This window comes from Sminthopsis crassicaudata, chromosome 2 (assembly GCF_048593235.1).
Source record: "Sminthopsis crassicaudata isolate SCR6 chromosome 2, ASM4859323v1, whole genome shotgun sequence".
In the NCBI taxonomy this organism is placed as follows: domain Eukaryota; kingdom Metazoa; phylum Chordata; class Mammalia; order Dasyuromorphia; family Dasyuridae; genus Sminthopsis; species Sminthopsis crassicaudata.
In genome coordinates, this window is record NC_133618.1 from 28,643,155 (window position 1) to 28,649,154 (window position 6,000).

Consider the following 6,000-nt stretch of genomic DNA (forward strand, 5'->3'; position numbering starts at 1 on the left):
GAGCAGCGTCTGACACATAATAGGTGCTCAATAAAAGTTTGTTTCCTTCTGCTGAAAACCCGTTCTTTAAAATCCACCTCAGAGGCTCCCTTCTCCGGGAGGATTTCTTCAGTTTTTCTCCATTGGTAAGAACAGTTTACCCCAAATCCTTATAAACAGTGCCCCTCTAACACAGCAGCATAGAATGTCAGATACAGTTTGCCTTTTAGCTCCCTACTAGACTAAACACTAAAGGGGCAAGCGCATTCTCCATTTAAACTTTACTCCATTCCTAGTAAGCAATTAATACATGACTGTTTTTGACTTTGTATCCTCAACTCTCAGTCCAATGTGTGGAAAATGCTTAATCAATACTTATTGCCGCCAATTGAATGAGTGAATAAGGGGATTCCCTAAAATTCAGGATTCATACGATAAACATTGTTTATATGAAACCATTCAGGAACACAGCTATCAGATAATGAGGTGTGTGGGTGTGTTTCCTAGATAGAGCACATTTCTGGTTGCCATCTCAGTTGCCCCATGAAACTCAGGTTCAAAATGGAACTTGTCAAGGAAGACAGGGAGCCCCCAGATGCTGAAAGACATTTATGGTGGTCTGGCTCCCAGCTTATCCCAAAGATGCCCTTCTTTGTCTGGACATGGCTCCTACCACGGTGAAGGGCCTCAGACATATGGAGGAGGGTTCTTGCCTAGCAGGCAGTTGTGTAGTAAAGTAGATAGAGGACCGGGCTTGGAACCAAGAAGAGCCATCTTCGTGAGCTCAGACATTTCCTAGGTCTGTCATGCTGGGCAAGTCACTTAATCCCGCATGCTTCAGTCTCCTCAATTAGAAGGAAATGGCCAACCACTCCAGTCTCTTTGCCAAGTAAACCCCAAATGGGGTCATGAAGTCAGAAATGACATATAATTCAACAACAACCATCTTGCCTATCACAATGCTCACAGCAGGTGCTTAATTAATACTTGTAGATGAAAGAATCAAAAGATATGAAGGAAAGAAGACTAGATTTGAAGTCTTCTGTTATTTACTTTGAAGGGGCAATCATTTCATCTTTTGGGATCTCAATTTACCTACAGATAAAATAAGTAGGTTCTTTTTGTTGATTACTAAGGTTCCTTCCTTAGCAATCCTAAAAGGTTCCTAGATAAAAGATTGATGAAGCACTTAATTGGTACTGTGCTAGCACTGGGCATACAAATGCATGAAAACAAGTCAGTCCTTGTCTTCAAGGAGTTTCCATTTTAATGAGGAAGACCACAGACCAAGGGGAGCTGCAGGGGTGGAGAGAAGGTACACACCAAAGAAATTCCCACTCTTTTTTCTTCTTTTTCAAGGCAATGGGTTTAAGAGATTTGTAAAGCTGGTATATGTGAGGGGTCTGAAAGATTTGAACTCAAGTCCTTCTGACTTCAGGGAAGTACTTGAACTACTGGGTCATCTCCCTGTCCCTGAAAATCCCCATTCTAATCAACCTGTTAGTGTACCTGCTAAGTCTCTGTTTGAAAAGCTCCATGAGGAGAAGCCTTCCCACTCTCCATCAGAGCCAATTATCTGGGAATTTTTCTTTGCATCGAGCCTCTTCCATCCTTTGCTTCTGGTCCTGGCCTCTAAGATCAAGCAGAACAAGTCTAAGTCTGCCCTCCCCTTTGCTGAAGGATGGATGGATAGTGAATGACTATGAATCATCCTTCAGGATATTTTGGTCAGGATTTTACACATCTCTCTAGGAGGCACAGCTGCCTGAGATCAGCTGAGATGGGAGAGGAGAAAGGAAGGAAGGAAAAGGCAGATGTCCAAACTGGGCAGGAACATGGAAGCCAGAGAGACCGAGGCACACAGACACACAGGCAGAGACACGGAGCGGGCACGAGGCAGATGACCGGAGCCTGGGCACAGGCAGAGAGGGTTAGGGACATGGAGGAACAGGAACCAAAAAAGACAGAATCCTTGATGGAGATGAGGCTCACAGATCTGGAGCTGGAGGGCATCTCACAAACCAGCTCCTAAGAAGTCTATTCCCTCATTAGGAAACTGAGACCCTGGGAGGTGAGCCAATTTGCTCAAAGGTCACTCAGACAGTGTCCCAGCTGAGCTCTGCACCCAGGTGCTCTCACTTCAAAGCCATAGTATTTCTCCTTTATTAATATTGGGCAAAGATATTTCCACGGTCTATAGTATGGGTGCTTCCTTTGATTTCTGTTCTTCTTCTGTAGATATTTGTTTGTATATCTCCTTCATTAGAATGTAAACTCTTGGAGGGAGAAATTACTTTTGCCTTTCTATCTACAGCAATAAGCACAGTGCTTGGCACACAGGAGGAAGAAAGGAAACATACCTACTATGTGCAAACACATATAGAAATATGATCTGGTTTTAGTCTACAACAATGCTGGGAGGTGGGTGTGATTATTATGCTCATTTTACAAATAGAGAAACTGAGGTAGATAGAAATTAGGTGACTTGCCCACCGTCACACAGCTAGTAAATATCTGAGGCTGCATTTGAACTCAAGTCTTCTGGTTCCAGCTCTCATGTTTTATTTACTGGACCACCTCAACAGGTATTTGTGAATGCAGCTGAAACGGCCACGAGCTCCTTGGCTGCCAGGCTTCTCCTATGTGGGAGGTTACTCAGTGTTTGGAAACTGCCCCAGTTGTGTAGTCCGTGAACCCGAGTTCAAATCTCTGCTCCGTGACTACTTGTATGATTGGTGGATTTATGGACCTGGGCCCCTAGATTCTCTTGGTCTTAAATTCCTCATCTCTAAAATGAGGAGATGAGATGGAATGATCTTTAAAATCGCACTCTCCGCCCCAGGCCAGCTATTAAATCTGAGATCCCATCAAACTTGATTTGGTGAAAATGATTTCTTGAACCCAGTGTAGAACTTTACATTGAACTTGATTCAACTGAATCTCTTTGGAGCCTGACAGTCACCCAAAATATTGTTTATCCCTTCACTCTTGAGTCACCTGAAATTTTGATAATATGGCCTCTATTTCTTTATTTAAGTTTCTGATAAAAAATAAAATGAAAAAACTTAAGGCCATGTTGGTTTCCTTAAGTACTCAACCAGAGACCTCCCTCCAACCCGACTCCTGCAGTCTTGTGAGATTCAGGTGTTCTCTCCCCATCCCATTGTCCATTCTGGGCAAGTCCATCACTTCTGATCCAACCAAGCCACCGATGGTCTTTCTTGACTTTTCTTGATACCATGATGATATCAGCGGAGCCAGCTGTCTATCCACTTCCACCCAAGTTGCCGCGGGCTCACTAAGGACCCCATTTTGGATTCTTCATTCTCTCAAAAGCCAATATGTATATGGCTCTTTAAGGCACTATAGTAGCACCTACCCATCAAGATTGTGGGGACCAACTGAGGAAACATACAAATGTGGCAACTCTGCAAACCTTCAGAGCCTGTGTCAATGCTAGCTATTGTTAGTGAAGGTTTGCAAAAAAATATTACTTGGTCTTTGTAAATGCCCTGGGAGGTAGGTGATATTTTTATATTTTATAGAAAAGTAAACTGAGGCTGAGAAATATAAGTGACCTGGGTAGTAATGTCAGAGTCAGTTTCCTAACTCCAAGTAAAGCATTCTTTGCGACCAGCTGCCCAAGTTTTGGACATGAGGCCTTTGTAGCTCCTGCTTCCCTGGTACCATCATAAAGGGTACCATCCTTTATGATGGTACCCTAGGAAAGCCCTGCTTTTAGCACTTAGCTTTTTTTCATGTGATAATTAGTCACATTTGTGTCCAATCCCTCTTACTAGATAACAATGCCCTTTAGGGCAAAGTTCTGTCCTTCCTAAATCCCTATCTTCCCTACTAGAAAGCAGAGGACCTCCCATACAGTAGGTGCTTAATAAATGAGAAACTGAATTGAAGGTGGGAGATTTGGAGGCCACGGTCCTTCGGGGTGTGGTGTTGCCCCTTAAATTCAACTCCATTAGGTCCTACTAATTTCTGATATAAATTCAATATTTAATGAACACCTACTGTATGCTGGGCTTAATGCTAGGCAAGAGAGCATGAACTTCCATTTCATTTTAGACAAAACCCATGAGACCCAAACAAGGTGTGTCCGCTTTCTCTTCCCACTGACCTCATCGTCAACTAAAAGAGCTCTCTCCAAAGCTCTCGAAGATTTTGTAATGGCCAAATCGAATGGCTTTTCCTCCATCCTCAATCTTCTGGATCCCTTGGCTCCTTGTACACTATCATCTCCTCCTGGAGATTGTCCAGCCCAGGTTCTCTCTCCTAGTTTCCCTCCTACTTCCGTGAAAGCTCCTTTTGCTACATCCTCATCTAGGTCAAGTCCACTATACTTGGGTATCCCCCAAGGCTCTGTTGAGTGCTCTTTTCTCTGTATACTCTCACTTGGTCTTCCAGGTTCAATAATCTCTCTATGCAGAGAATTCTCAGAGCTATGATCCGCAGCCAATCCCTCCTCTGAGTTCCAGTCCCACACTCCCAGCTGGATTTGGGCCTCAAATTGTCCTACAGCCATCTCAGATCCAACATGGGCAAGCCAGAACTTATTATCTTTCCACTTGTACCCTCCCTCTTCCCACCTGATTGCTGAAGGCAGCCCCATCTTATCAATCACAACTCGGGGGTCCTCCTCCACTCCCCATGGGTACTCTCGCCATATGTCCGATCTGTGCGTCAATTCTCGTCATTTCCACCTTCATACTATCTCCTGTACTCCGCCCCCCCTTTTTTTCTCTACTCACAGTCACCTCATTACCTCTTGACTAGGTTCAAGATTCTTCTGACTGTTCTTCCTGGCTCATCACTTCCTGGTCCAACGTTCGTAAAGGGCTCAGCACAGTGCCCAGCACAGGAAACACCAAGGAATGGGAACTCTCTTCATTGTTACTATTAATGCTCCAACTCATTCTCCGTTTAGCTGCCAAGGGATTTCTCTAGAGCAGGGGTTCTCAAACTACGGCCTGTGGCCAGATGTGCCTGCTGAGGACGTTTACCAGGTTATGGCAAATGGGCTGAGGGGCGGAGACAGAGCGTGAGCTTTTGTTTTTACTCTAGTCCGGCCTCCCACAGTCTGAGGGACGGTGACCTGGCCCCTGTTTAAAAAGTCCGAGGACCCCTGCTCTAGATCATCTGTTTCACCATGTCAGCCCTTGCTCAATGAGGGGCTCCCTCTTCCTCCGGGATCAAATAGACAATTATTTAATGTTCTTCCCCACCTGGCTCCTTCCTCCCCTGTCTAGTCTTCGCTCTGTTTCTTCCCTCCGTTCATTCTGTGATCTAGCCCCAGTTACTCCTTAAGCACAACCCTCTGGCTCCGGACCTCAGGCATCTGTACTGGAGCGCTCTCCCCCGCAACCTGCCCTTGGTTTCCATGGCTCCCTGCGAGACTCTGAGAGATGCTCCCTTCTCCCAGTCCGGCCCTCGGAGCCCGCCACCCTTTGCCTTTCACGTATCTAGTGTAATGTCAGCTCTCCATTGGAATGGAAGCTCAGGGAGGGCCACCGCGTCTCCACCTTGCTTCGTGCCCCCGAGATCCCCCAAGCCCTGAGAACATAAAGAAGCTCCAGACCCGGGGATGACACCGGAACATTGTCCCAATTCATGCGGCTTTTCAGATCCCACCCCGACACTGGGGCCTGGTCTTAAGGGGTCATTGGCTGAAACCTTCTGTCAGCCCGTTTTCTTCCCGGAACACTGGACTGGACCAACATCCTGTGTCTTCCTGCAAGGTCCCTGGGGCAACTTATCCAGCCCCCTGCCTCCGGGGGTCCTTCTCCCAGGGGCGGTGGGTGGGCTACATCCACTACACACACACACACTCACAGACACACATACACAGTCACACTCACACACAGAGACACACACTCACACACACACACACTGACACACACAGTCACACTCACTGACACACACACTCACTCACACTCACACACACACTCACACATACACACAATCACACTGACACACACACGCTCACACACACACACTCATTGACACACA